Here is a 15691-nt window from a genome sequence, read left to right as displayed (position 1 = left end):
CTGCTCGGGATTCTCTCTCTTTTCCTTTCCTTCTCCCTGCCCCTCCCCACCCCCGCACTCTCTCTCTTAATCTCTCTCAAATAAATAAATAATTCTTAAAAAATAAAAGACAAAAAATATTCTTACTCTCTGTGATACAATATTGTGCAGAAAACAATCAAAATAGCAGAAACAGAGTGCTATCCTTGTTGAAAAGGCCCATTTTCGAGGTCAGCTCTTGGCTGGCATCTGGGAACTTAGGTTTCCGGAGGGTTCCAACATCAAATGATGAGAATGACTCACTGAACTTTTTGTACAAACAATATGTTTTTTGCTAAATACTTGATTTTCCTTTTGGGAGCCTGGAATTTGGGTACGTGCCAGGCAGGGGCTACCTACACAATTAGCTCCTACTGGAAGCCCAAGCACTGAATCTTTTTTTTTTTTTTTAAGATTTTATTTATTTATTCATGAGAGATACATAGAGAGAGGCAGAGACACAGGCAGAGGGAGAAGCAGGCTCCATGCAGGGAGCCCGACGTGGGCCTCGGGACTCCATCCCGGGACCCCAGGATCACGCCCTGGGCGCTGAACCACCCGAGGATCCCCCCAGCACTGAATCTTTAATGAGTTTCCAGGTTTGGCAGCATTGCATACACGTTGCCACAACTCATTGCTAGGAGAATTAAGCACGTCCTGTGTGACTTCCCTGGGCGAGGACCCCTGGAAGCCTGTCTAGTTTCTCCCAGACTGTGTTCAAGTGCTTTTTCTCCTCGTTGATTTTGCTTGGTATTATCTACACTCTTTAGCTATGAGGACTGCTGTATGCTGAGTCCTGTGAGCCTTCCTAGTGAATCACTGTCACCTGGGGGTGGTCTTGGGGGTCTCTGATCCTACAAATGTAGTAAGTGAGATCTAGTTTTAGAGAAGAATATACTGCAGCTCTTATACTTGGTCAGATTATAGTGCACCTTGATGTGAGAACTCATATACTATATATGATTTGGGCAACTACCCTCCCCAAATAGTTTCAGTTCCAGAATTCCTAGGGATGAAAGACAAGACCCCACAGACCGGAAATTTTAACTTGGAGCAGAGCCCATAGCTTACAGTTTGATTTTTTTTTCCCCTTAATTACTTAAATCTTTATTTTTGTACAAACATGAACATGTTAGGCCATGCTCTAGAGATTTTAACTCATTAAAAAAACATTGCCTATCAAGCCTATCCCTTAAAGAAGCAGCAAAATAGAGGGTGGATGGGTGGGGGGAAAAAAAGAAAAATAAACTTCCTTGCCTCAAGAGCAATTACAGGCATCAACACATAAGTCAAAATACCCTCAGATCTCATACTAGCTGTCAAGTCTATGTTGCTACACATGATAAATCACCGTGACTAGCAGACTCCACTCAATATTTTTTACTTATTAAGTAATTATGAATTATCATTATTTTCTCCTTATATAACCAAATACTGCTGTAGCAACTCCATAACCTTACCCTGTGAAGGAGAGTCCCATACATGTATAATCCAAGAAAATTTTCATGATCAGAACACAACTTTTTGTTGTTGTTTGCTTTTTTGTTGTTTTTAACAACAAACTTACTGCTTTTTTAAAATGAGAGATTTTTCCCAAAACTGAAGAATAAGAAACCAATCCAGTGTCCGTGCATTCCCAACTGCAGTCTTGATTCTGGGATACCTCCTTCACCCTCAGACCAAGTTGGCTCCCTAGGAATCCAGTGGTGGTCTGTCAGTTAAGGGTTCCTCCCTGCTGGGTTTTCACTGCACCTCCTCTGAGTTTTAGGGATGGATTCTGCAGGCTTTTTCATCGTGGACATGGTCCTCTTCCCCTTCTTCCATTGCCATGGAGACATGGACAAAGTGATTTAAGAAGGAGGTTGAGGATTATATTAAAAGTATGAAAAGGGGCACCTGGGTGGCTTAGTCAGTTGAGCAACAGACTCTTGGTTTCAGCTGAGGTCATGATCTCGGAGTAGGAAGAGTGAGCCCATGTTGGGCTCTGAAATCAGTGAGGAGTCTGCCTCTCCTCTCCCTTTGCCCCCTCCTCCAATCACGCACCCTCTTTGAAATAAATCTTTAAAAAAATGGGGCACCTGGATGACTCAGTGGTTGAGTGTCTGCCTTTGGTTCAGAGCGTGACCCCCCCAAGGTCCTGGGATTGAGTCCCACGTCGGGCTTCCTGCATGGAACCTGCTTCTCCCTCTGCCTATGTCTCTGCTTCTTTCTGTGTCTCTCATGAATAAATAAATAAAATCTTTAAAGAGAAAGAAATAAAAATAAAAACTTACTATGAAGCCACTGTAATCAAGAGAACGTGTTATGGCTGAAAGATAGAGCTGTAGATCAAAGGTGCAAAATCACAGTCCTGAAAGAGACCCACACATGTATGGCCCACTGACCCTCCACAAAGACACCTCCACGTGAGATGACCTCCTATGGTCACCTGAACCTCCACAAAGATGCAATTCAGTGGAGAAAGGATGGCTTTCATTTTCTTTTGTACTTTTAAGAATTTATTTTTATTGAAATATAGTTGATACCCAATATTGCATTAGTTTCGGGTGTACAGCATAGTGATTCCACAAGACCACATGTTACTCTATGCTCACTACACGTGTAGCTACCATCTGTCACCATCTGACTCTACTATAACACCACTGACCCTGTTGCTCATGCTGTATCTTTTATCCCCCTTACTGATTCATCCCATCACTGCAAGGCTGTGTCTCCCACTCCCCTTCATGCATTTTGCCTATTTCCCCACCCCCCTTCCCTGTGGCAACCAATGATTTAATTTATAGGTCTGATATATTTTTTAAAGATTTTATTTATTTATTCATGAGAGACACAGAGAGGGAGAAAGGGAGAGGCAGAGACACAGGCAGAGGGAGAAGCAGGCTCCTTGCAGGGAGCCCGACATGGGACTCGATCCCGGGTCTCCAGGATCAGGCCCCGGGCTGAAGGTGGGGTAACCTGCTGAGCCACCTGGGCTGCCCCTATACATCTGATATTATGACAACTTTTTAAGAATTTTTATTCCAGTGTAGTTAACATAGAGTGTTATATCAGTTACAGGTGTACGATGTAGTGGTTCAATAATTCTACACCTTACTCAGTGTTCATTGTGATAACTGTACTCTTAATCCTCTTCTTCTAGTTCACCCATCCCTGCCCCACCCCCATAACCGTTAGTTTGTTCTCTATGGTTCAGAGTCTCTTTTGTTTCTCTATTTTTTTTTGCTTTGTTTGTTTTGTTTCTTAAATTTCACATATGAGTGAAATCATATGGTATTTGTCTTTCTCTGACTGACATCACTAAGCATTATACTCTACATCCATGTTGTTGCAGATGGCAAGATTTCATTCTTTTTTATAGCTGAGTAATATTCATGTACATCTATGATATATATTGATAAAGATATTGATATGGATATATACCACTTCTTCTTTATCCATTCATCTGTGGATGGGCACTTGGGCTGCTTCCGTAGCTTGATTATTATAAATAATGCTGCAGTAAACATAGGGGTGCATATATCTTTTTGAATTAGTGTTTTCGTATTCTTTGGGTAAATACCCAGTAGTGGAATTATTGGATCATACGGGAATTCTATTTTTAATTTTTTTGAGGAATCTTCATACTCTTTTCCACAGTGGCTGCATGAGTTCATGTTCCTACCAATAGTACACGTGGGTTCCTTTTTCTCTACATCATTGCCAAGACTTGTTTCTCATGTTTTTGACTTCAGCCATTCTGACAAACGTGAGGTGATATCTCATTGTGGTATTGATTTGCATTTCCCTTATGACTAGTGATGTAGAGCATAAATTCATGTGTCTGTTGGCCATCTATATGTCTTCTTTGGAGAATGCTCATGTCTTCTGCCAATTTTTAAATTAGATTATTTCTTTTTTTTTCGTGTTGAATTTAAAAGCTCTTTATATATTTTGTATACTGACCCTTTATCAGATATGTCACTTGCAAGTATCTTCTCCCATTCAGTAGGTTGTCTTTTAGTTTTGTTGATTGTTCCTTTGCTGTGCAGAAGCTTCTTATTTTGATGTAGTCCTGGTCATTTATTTTGATTTTGTTTTCCTTACCTCAGGAGACATATCTAGAAGAATGTTGCTATTGCCAATGTCAGAGAAATTACTGCCCCTGCTGTCTTCTAGGATGTTTATGGTTTCAGGTCTCACATTTGGGTCCTTAATCCCTTTTGAATATATATTTGATATGGTGTAAGAAAGTGGCACAGTAAATAAACAAAAAATAAACAACAACAAAAAAAGAAAGCGGCACAGTTTCATGCCTCTGCACGTAGCTGTTCAGTTTTCCCAACACCATTTGTTGAAGACACCAGCTTTTCCCTATTGCATATTATTTCCTCCTTTGTTGAAGATCAATTGACCATATAATGATGGGTTTATTTCTGGGCTCTCTATTCTGTTCTGTTGATTTTATATGTCTGTTTTTGTTCTGGTACCATACCATTTGATTACTATAGCTTTGTAGTCTTAAAATCTGGAATTGTGATACCACCAGTTTTTCTTCTTCTTTTTCAAGATTTGGCTATTCAGGGTTTTTTTGTGATTCCGTACAAATTTTAGGATTATTTGTTCCTAAATAATTGGTATTTTGATAAGCATTGGATGAAATGTGTAGATTGCTTTAGGTCATATGGACATTTTAACGGGATTTGTTCTTCCAATCCATGTGCGTGGAATATCTTTCCACTTGTTTGTATCATCTTCAATTTCTTTCAACAATATTTTACAGTTTTTAGAGTACAGACCTTTGACCTCCTTGGAGAAATTTATTCCTAGGTATTTCATTACTTTTGGTGCAATTGTACACGGATTGTTTCCTTAATTTAGCTTTCTACTACTCCATTATTAGTGTATGGAAATGTGACAGATTTCTTTTTTTTAAATATTTTATTTATTTATTTGAGAGACAGAGAGCAAGCAAGCACATGAATGGAGGAGGGGCAGAGGGAGAAGCAAACTCCCTGTGAAGCAGGGACCCAGATATGGGACTCAATCCCAGGACTCTGGGATCATGACCTGAGCTGAGGGCAAACGCTTAACTGACTGAGCCACCCAGGTGCCCTACAATGGATTTCCTAATATTGATTTTGTATCCTGCGACCTTACTGAATTTATTTATCAATTCTAGTAGTTTTTTGGCGGAGTCTTCAGGGTTTTCAATAGGTAGTATCATGTTATTAGCAAATAGTGAAAGTTTTACTACTTCCTTATCAATTTAGATGCCTTTTAGTTCTTTTTCTTCTGATTGCTGTGGCTCAGACTTCCAATACTATGTTGAATAAAAGTGATGAGAATGGACATCCTTGTCATATTCCTGAAATTGAAGGAAAAGTTCTCAGTTTTTCCCCAATGAGTATGATGTACACTGTGAGTTTTTTAGATATGGTCTGTATTAGGTTGAGATATGTTTCCTCTAAACCTAATTTGTTAAGGATTTTTTTTTCAAGATGTATTTATTTATTTGAAGAGAGAGCAAGCGGTGTGGGGGGAGGGGCAGAAGGCAGAAGGAGAAGGAAAGAGAGAATCCTGAAGTAGACATTCCACTGAGCAAGGAGTCTGATGCGGGGCTTGATCCCAGGATCTGAGATCATGACCTGAGGTGAAATCAAGGGTCAGATGCTTAACTGACTGAGCCACCAGGTGCCCCTACAGTCTTTGTTTTAAAGTCTACTTTGCATGACATAAATATTGCTACCCCAGCATTGTTTTCACTGCCATTCGCATGATAAATGGTATTCCAGCCTTTCACTTTTAATCTACATTTGTCTTTAGGTCTGAAATGAGTCTCTTGTAGTCAGCATACAGATGGGTCTTGCTTTTTTAATCTGTTCTGTCACCCTGTGTCTTTTCATTGGAGCTTTTAGTCCATTTAATGTTCAAAGTACTTATTGATAGGTATGTACGTATATCATTTTATTATTTGTTTTGTGGTTGTTTTTGTAGTTCTCTGATTTTTTCTTCTCTTGCTCTCATAGTTTTCTGGCTTTCTTCAGTCATATACTTGGATTCCTTTCTCTTTACATTTTTGTGTATCTTTTACTGGTTTTTAGTGTTTGGTTGCCATTAGGTTTATGTATGCCATCTTATGCATATAGTAGATAGCAACTTAATCTACATTAAGGTGATGGTTGCTCTAGCCCAACAATCTTTTTAATCCTCTCTTTGCCACATTTTAGGTATATGGTGTCATACTTTACATCCTTTAGTGAATCCTTTAATTCATTTTTATAGATCTGTTTAATTGAACTGTTTTCATGCTTCCCACTTTTCTCACTCCTACTTTTGGTCTTTCCTTTGCACTGAGAGTCCCCATTAACATTTCTTGTAGGACTGGTTTATTGGTGATGAATTCCTTTAACTTTTATTTATCTGGGAAATTCTTTATCTCTCCTTCTGTCCTGAATGGTAGCCTTGCTGGATAGAGTATTCTTGGCTGCAGATGTTTTTCTTCCAGAACTTAGAATGTGTAATGCCACTCACTTCTGGCCTGCAAATTTTCTGCTGAAAAATCAGCTGATAGCCTTATGCACTTTCTCTCCTATGTAACTGTTTTCTTTCTTTCTTTCTTTTTTTTTTTTTTGTTTATGATAGTCACAGAGAGAGAGAGAGAGGCAGAGACACAGGCAGAGGGAGGAGCAGGCTCCATGCACCGGGAGGCCGACGTGGGACTCGATCCCAGGTCTCCAGGATCGCGCCCTGGGCCAAAGGCAGGTGCCAAACCGCTGCGCCACCCAGGGATCCCTGTAACTGTTTTCTTTTGCTGCTATTAATATCCTCTATTCCTACCTTTTGCCATTTTAATTACTGTGTGTCTTGTTGTGGACCTCCTTGGGTGGATTTTGTTGGGGCATCTTTATGCCTTCTGTGTCTGGACTTCATTCCTCCCACCCCCCAGATTTGGGAAGTTTTCAGCTATTAATTCTTCAAATACATTTTCTGTACCCTCTTCTCTCTTATCCCCTAATGGGATCCCTATAATGTGAATGTTATTATGCTTGATGGTCACTGAGTTTCCTTAGTCTATTTTCATTTATTTTTATTGGTTTTCTCTTCTTTTCAGCTTGAGTGCTTTCTGTTACTCTGTCCTCCAGAGTAAAACTGATCTGTTTGTCTGCTTCATCTAATCTATTATTTATTCACTCTAGTATATTTTTTATTTCACTTATTGAATTCTTCATCTCTGATTGGTTTATGTTTTCTATCTATTTGTTCAGGGTCTCACTGTGATCCTCCAGTCTTTTCTCAAGTCCAGTGAATATCTTTATGACCATTACTTTAAGTTTTCTATCAGGCATATTATTTATCTCTCTGTCATTTACCTCTCTTGCTGTGGTTTTTCTGTTCTTTCATTTAAGACATATTCCTCTGTCACCTCATTTTGTCTAACTTTCTATGTCTGTTTCTTTGTGTTAGGAAAGTCAGCTACATCTTTGGCTCTTGAAAATACTGGACCTATGAAGAAGTCCTATGGTGCCCTGCAATGCAGTGTCCCCTCTTCCCTGAAGGCTCCAGGGGTGTCTCCTATGTGTATTGTGTGGGCCCTGCTAATGTAATTGGGTCTAGTCATCTGCAGTGTCTCTCTTTCCCTGTTGTGGGCAGTGGATAGTGTTTCCTCCTTTTTTTTTTGAAAATCAAGAGGGTTTTATTGATTTTTATATGTTCTTGGAGAAAACCACATGTAAAAGATTGACATTTGATATGAGATTTATTCACTTTGTTTTACACATTAATTCTTTAATTTCGGGGGTCAGATGTAATTTTTCACTTTAACAGGACTTTCACATTACAGTCACAAAATTGGCATACTATATTAAAAAACTAAATCAAACAGAGCTAGACAAAGTATGCATTTTATTCCAACTTAAATCCCAACATGCACCACCCCTCATACATGATCTTAGAAGTATCTGCTGTGTAATTTTTCACTTTAACAGGACTTTCACATTACAGTCACAAAATTGGCATACTATATTAAAAAACTAAATCAAACAGAGCTAGACAAAGTATGCATTTTATTCCAACTTAAATCCCAACATGCACCACCCCTCATACATGATCTTAGAAGTATCTGCTGTGGCTTTACTAAAATATTAACTACAGAATGCTTTGTGTATGGTGCAAGAGAGTGGTCTAGTTTCATTCTTCTGCATGTGGATGTCCAATTTCCCCAGCACCATTTATTGAAGAGACTGTCTTTCTTCCAGTGGATAGTCTTTCCTCCTTTATTGAATATTAGTTGACCATAAAGTTCAGGGTTCACTTCTGGGTTCTCTATTCTGTTCCATTGATCTATGTGTCTGTTTTTGTGCCAGTACCACACTGTCTTGATGACCACAGCTTTGTAGTCCAACCTGAAATCTGGCATTGTGATGCCTCCAAATATGGTTTTCTTTTTTAAAATTCCCCTGGCTATTCAGGGTCTTTTCTGATTCCACACAAATCTTAAAATAATTTGTTCTAACTCTCTGAAGAAAGTCCATGGTATTTTGATAGGGATTGCATTAAACGTGTAAATTGCCCTGATGTTTCTAGCAGCAATGTCCACAATAGCCAAACTGTGGAAGGAGCCTCGGTGTCCATCGAAAGATGAATGGATAAAGAAGATGTGGTCTATGTGTACAGTGGAATATTACTGAGTCATTAGAAATGACAAATACCCACCATTTCCTTCGATGTGGATGGAACTGGAGGGTATTATGCTGAGTGAAATAAGTCAATCGGAGAAGGACAAACATTATATGTTCTCATTCATTTGGGGAATATAAATAATAGTGAAAGGGAATATGAGGGAAGGGAGAGAAAATGTGAGGGAAATGTCAGAAAGGTAGACAGAACATAAAGACTCCTAACTCTGGGAAATGAACTAAGGGTGGTGGAAGGGGAGGAGGGCGGGGGGGGGGGGGGGTGAATGGGTGACGGGCACTGACGGGGGCACTTCACGGGATGAGCACTGGGTGTTATTCTGTATGTTGGCAAATTGAACACCAATAAAAAATAAATTTATTATTAAAAAAATAAAAATAAAAATAAAATGTATCCCTTATGCAGAGTTGCAGATTGTTAAGCTGTGTCAGTAGAGGGCACTGAAGATACGAGAGGAAGGAGCTTCCGTCTGGTTGCAGTGAGCTTATTCAGCAAGTTCCTGCATTGTGCAAGGCTTTTTTAGCATCCAGTTTCTACAGTGCCACTAAGTCAGCACCAGCTTTTCCTGGCAACCACCTCAGATGATTTTACAGTGGGAGGTCTTCCTTGAGACACATCTTTTTGAACAGGCTTCCTGGGCAGGATGCTTTCTAGGAAGTTCCACCAGCACTGCACCAGAGTGACTTATTTTACAGTCAGGGACCATTGGAGTCATTCTCTCCAGCAAGGTCTGGTTATCTGTGGTGGGGACGACTCTTCCTCAGGTTCTCTGTGTCAGCCATAGGGATGTGGTAGCTCCATTTATCTGCTTCTATCTTCTTGTATATTTACTTTCCACTACCCAATCCTTGTTGCTGCAGTCCCCTGTAGTAGTTAATAGTTTTTTATATTACAGGTATCTCATTTAAATTTCTTTATAGGGCAGCCCCAGTGGCGCAGCGGTTTCAGCCCAGGGTGTGTTTGGCCCCGCCTGCAGCCCGGGGTGTGATCCTGGAGACCCAGGATCCAGTCCCACGTCGGGCTCCCTGCATGGAGCCTGCTTCTCCCTCTGCCTGTCTCTCTCTCTGTGTCTCTATGAATAAATAAATAAAATCTTTGTTTTTAAAAAAAAATAAAATAAATTTCTTTATAGTTTCTGTCTCCTGATTGGGCCCTAACTGATACAAATATAAAACATACATTCTCTATCACTTAACTCTTGACATATAGTAAGAATATATATGATAGCCACCATCTTAAAATTCTCTGCTTGATTTTATTATTTTTTAGCTAATTATATTTCATATATCATATTTCATTCTAAATAAAAGGTGAATAGTAGTTCATTCCTTCATTTAATTAGGGATCTTCTATGTGTCAGTCTGCATTGAAAGGGCCTATAGATACAACAGGAGAAAGGAGTTGTATAGATACAACAGGAGAAAAAAATCCAGCAAAAATCACTATTCTCATAGAGCTCACATTCTACTGGGGTACCAAATCCAGGTAAGCAATTAAAATATGTAGTGTGCTAAATAGTGATAAGTTCTAAGAATAAAAATAAAGTAAAAAAGGGATATGAAATTTTAGGGACGAGTTAGCTGAAATGAAAGGCCCAGGAAGACTTTACTGAAATTGTGACTTTTGAATGAAGATTTGCAGAGATGATTGAGTGGGCCCTGTGGCTTTCTGGAAAGAATATTCCAGGTAGAGGGAACAGCATGGATAAAGGCCCACATTAGTACGCTAATATGTCAAGGTATAATAAGGACACTAGTGTGGCTGGGCACAGGTAATGGTGTTGGACAGAGTAAGGGAAGAAATAGGAGATGAGCTGACAGAAGTTGCAAAAGAGGGCCAGATGACGATGGGTCTTCTAGGTCATAGGATTGACTTTAGCTTTTCTTCTGAGACAGGAGGCTACCAACATTATCAACAATATAATGTTATTGTAAGAGTTCTTGTTTCTGCTTACAAAATATTGATTACAAAAATATTTGGTATTTTATAATAGAAAAACAAAAAGAACCCTGTAAGATTGTTTTGTAAGTGAAACCCCATTTGCAGCAACAGGGATAGAATTTCAGAAAACAATGTGAAAAGTACTTTTGTACTATGTTTTACATGTAATTTTAATTTAAATGAACATCTCGATTCAATTAAATCTAATACTGTGTAAGATTCCTTGGCATCTTGAGAATCACTGTGAGGTTACTGAGCCTTAGGCAGTAATAGTCCTATTTACAATTGTTTGGCAGTCAAATAAATGCTCAAAACTTTTTTTTTTTTTTTTTGTATTTTATAAATACTATTAAGAATGCGGTTCTTCCAGTGGTGGCCCAAGAGCCAGGGAGTTTACTTTTATACAATTTAGGCTTTGTGGTATGTGATGTTGTCTGGGGGTTTTCTTTGTTGGACATTTGATCAGAAGGAAATTAAACAGCTCTGAATGTATGTTTTAGAAATTTTGAAAGCAACATAAAATGTGAAGACAACTTGCCTTCACACTAAGAGCCTAGGAAAAAATTTTTGAGGAAGACTAGTTATAAAGTATACTCCCAAAAAAATTCCTTGTCAAAAAATTATCTTTCCAAAAATATGAATTTGAATATCATATTAAATAAAATACTGAATATATACATATATGAATATCAGTATATTTGTTTTATTCTCAGAGAATGACATTAATATAAGGATCACATTAAATTGAGAGTAAGCATTACTTAAAAAAGGAACCTCTCAAATCCAGACATAAACATCACAAAGAAAAAGAGAAATATTAATTTTTTAATATTAATAATTATATTGAGCATGTATTAAATGGAAAACATTCAAATAAAGTAGAATTTTGTCTTTTTTTTTAAATTTAAATTCAATTAGCCAACCTATAGTACATACTCAGTTTCTGATGTAGTGTCCAATAATTCATCAGTTGCATATAACACCCAGTTCTCATCACATCACATGCCCCCTTAATTCTCATCACCCAGGTACCCCATCTCCTACCTACCTCCCCTCCAGCACCTCTCGGTTTGTTTCCTATAGTTAAGAATCTCTCATGGTTTTTCTCCCTTTCTGATGACTTCCCATTTAGTTTTTCCTCCCTTACTATAGGATCCTCTGTGCTGTTTCTTATATTCCACATATGATTGAAATCATATGGTAAGTGTCTTTCTCCAATTGGCTTATTTCCTTCAGCATAAAGCCCTCCAGTTCCATCCACATCGATGTAAGTGGTAATTATTTATCCTTTCTAATCATTAATATATATATATATGTTTTATATATATATATATATCTTCTTTGTTCATCTGTTGATGAACATCTCAGCTCTTTTCACAGTTTGGCTACTGTAGACATTGCTGCTATGAACATTGGGGTGCAGGTGCCCTTTTGGAACACTATTTTTGTATCTTTGAGGTAAATACCTGATAGTGCAATTACTGGGTTGTAGGGTAGCTCTATTTTTGACTTCTTGAGGAAACTGCATACCATTTTCCAAAGTGGCTATACCAGCCTGCATTCCCAGAAACAGTGGACGAAGGGTCCTCTTTCACCACATCCTCTCCAACATTTGTTGTTTCTTGTCTTGTTAATTATCACCCTTCTCGGGATCCCTGGGTGGCGCAGTGGTTTAGCACCTGCCTATGGCCCAGGGCACGATCCTGGAGACCCGGGATCGAGTCCCACGTCGGGCTCCCGGTGCATAGAGCCTGCTTCTCCCTCTGCCTATGTCTCTGCCTCTCTCTCTCTCTGTGACTATTATAAATAAATAAAAAAATTAAAAAAAATTATCACCCTTCTCACTGGTGTGAGGTGGGATCTCACTGTGGTTTTGATTTGTGTTTCCCTGATGGCAAGTGATGCAGAGCATTTTCTCATGTGCTTGTTGGCCATGTGTAGGTCTTCTTTGGAGAAATGTCTGTTCACATCTTCTGCCCATTTCTTGACTGGATTGTTTGTTTTTTGGGTTTTGGATTTGCTAAGTTCTTTATAGATCTTGGACACTAGCCCTTTATCTGATGTGTCATTTTCAAACATCTCCCATTCTGTAGGTTGTCTTTTAGTTTGGTTCACTCTTTCCTTTGGTGTGCAGAAGCTTTTTATCTTGATGAAGTCCCAATAGTTCATTTATGCTTTTGTTTCCATTGCCTTTGGAGACGTGTCTATCAAGAAGTTCCTGCCACGGAGGTCTAAGAGGTTGCTGCCTATGTTCTCATCTAGGATTTTGATGGATTCCTTTCTCATACTTAGATCTTTCATTGATTTTAAGTGTATTGTTGTGAATGGTGCAAGCAAATGGTCCACTTTCATTTTTCTACAGATAGCTGTATAATTTTCCCAATACTATTTATTGAAGAGACTGTCCTTTTTCCATTGGATATTCATTTGTGTTTTGCCAAAGATTAGTTGACTATAGAGTTGAGGGTCCATTTCTGGCATCTCTATTCTGTTCCATTGATCTATGAGTCTTTATTTGTGCCAGTACCATACTGTCTTGATGATTATAGTTTTGTAATAGAGCTTGAAGTTTGGCTTTGTGATGCCACCAGCACCAGCTTTGGTTTTCTCCTTCCTTTCTTTCTTTCTTTTCTTTCTTTCTTTCTTTCTTTCTTTCTTTTTTTTAAAGATTTTATTTATTTATTCAGGAGCCAAACAGAGAAAAAGAGAGGCAGAGACACAGGCAGAGGAAGAAGCAGGCTCCATGCAGGGAGCCTGACGTGGCACTCAATCCCAGGACTCCAGTATCAGGCCATGGGCTTTTGGCAACACTAAACCACTGAGCCACCGGGCTGCCCCAGGTTTTCTTTTTCAACATTCTTCTGTTTGAGGTCTTTTCTGGTTCCTTTTTTTTTTTTTTTTTAAAGATTTTATTTATTTATTCATGAGAGACCCAGAGAGAGAGGCAGAGACACAGGCAGAGGGAGAAGCAGGCTCCCTGCAAGGAGCCCGATGCAAGACTCCATCCCAGGACTCCAGAGTCATGCCCTGAGCTGAAGGCAGACGCTCAACAACTGAGTCACCCAGGTGTCCCTCTTTTCTGGTTCCATACAAATTTTAGGATTATTTATTCCAACTCTGTGAAAAATATTGATGGTATTTTGTTAGGGAATCCATTGAATGTATAGATTGCTCTGGGTACCATAGACATTTTTCACAATAATTCTTCTTTTTTTTTAAGGTTTTATTTATTCATTCATGAGACAGAGAGAGAGAGAAGCAGAGACACAGGCAGAGGGAGAGGCCGGCTCCATGCAAGGAGCCTAATGTGGGACTCGATCCAGGATCTGGGGATCATGCCCCCCCAGCCAAAGGCAGACGCTCAACCAGTGAGCCACCCGGGCATCCCAATAATTATTCTTCTAATGCATGAGCATGGAACGGTTTTCCATTTCTTTGTGTCTTCCTCAATTTCTTTCATAACTGTTCTATAGTTATTAGAATATAGATTCTCTACTACTTTAGTTCAGTGTATTCCTAGGTATCTTATAGTTTTTGATGCAATTGTAAATGGAATCAATTCCTTAATTTCTCTTTCTTCAGTCTCAATTCAAGGGACCTGCAACTGATGGGCAGCCTGGGTGGCTCAGTGGTTTAACACTGCCTTAGGCCCAGGGCATGATCTTAGAGTCCTGGGATTGAGTCCCATGTCGGGCTCCCTGCATGGAGCCTGCTTCTCCTTCTGCCTGGGTCTCTGCCTTTCTCGCTCTCTGTGTCTCTCATGAATAAATAAATAAAATCTTAAAAAAAGAAAAAAAGAAATGCAACTGATAAAAAAAAAGAAATGCAACTGATTTCTGTGCATTTTTTAAAAAAGACTTTATTTATGAGAGACACACAGACAGAGGCAGAGACACAGGCAGAGGGAGAAGAAGCAGGATCCATGCAAGAAGCCCGATGTGGGACTCGATCCCAGGACTCCAGGATCAGGCCCTGAGTGAAAGGCAGATGCTCAACCGCTGAGCCACCCAGACGTCCCTCTGTGCATTAATTTTGTTGCTGAATTGCTGTCTGAGTTCCAGCAGTTTTGGGGCGGAGTCTTTTGGGTTCTCCACATAAAGTATCATGTTTTCTGTGAAGAGTGAGTCTTCTTCTTTGCCAATTAGAATGCCTTTTATTTCTTTTGTTGTCTGAGCCTAGGACCTCTACTACTATGTTGAACAACAGTGGTAAGAGTGGGAATCCCTGTCATGTTCCTGACCTCAGGGGAACATCTCTCAGTTTTTCCCCCACTGAGAATGATATTCATTGTGGGCTTTTCATAGATGACTTTTATGATATTAAGTTATGTTCTCTCTATCCCTACGCTGTGGAGAATTTTAATCAAGAAAGGATGTTGTATTTTGTCAAATGCATCAAATGAGAGGGTCATATGATTCTTAGCTTTTATTAATGTGATGTATCACGCTGATTGATTTGTGAATGTTGAATTCAGGAATGTTTATTCCTTGCAGCCCAGGAATAAATCCCACTTGGTTGTAGTGAATAATCCTTTTTTTTTTTTTAAATAATCCTTTTAATGTACTGTTGGATCCTATTGCCTGGTATCTTGGTGAGAATTTTGGCATCCATGTTCATCAGGGATATTGATCTGTAATTCTTTTTGATGAGATCTTCATCTGCTTTTGAGATCAAGGTAATGCTGGCCTCATGGAATGGATTTGGACGTTTTCCTTTCATTTCTATGTTTTGAAACATTCAGAAGAGTAGCTATTCCCCTGGGAAGCCATCTGGCCCTGGACTCCTGTTTTTCTGGAGGTTTTTGATGACTGCTTCAATTTCCTTGCTGGTTTTGGGTCTGTTCAGGTTTCCTCTTTCTTCTTGTTTCAGTTTTGGTAGTTTATAAATTTCGAGGATTGAATCTATTTCTTCTACATTGCCTAATTTGTTGGCATATAGTTGCTCATAACATGTTCTCAAAATTTAACTTCCTTGGTGTTAGTTGTGATCTCTCTTCTTTCATTCATACTTTTAAAAAAAATTTTATTTATTTATGATAGTCACACACACACACACA

This window comes from Vulpes lagopus, chromosome 24 (genome assembly GCF_018345385.1).
Source record: "Vulpes lagopus strain Blue_001 chromosome 24, ASM1834538v1, whole genome shotgun sequence".
NCBI lineage: Eukaryota > Metazoa > Chordata > Mammalia > Carnivora > Canidae > Vulpes > Vulpes lagopus.
This window is presented reverse-complemented; position numbering follows the sequence as displayed.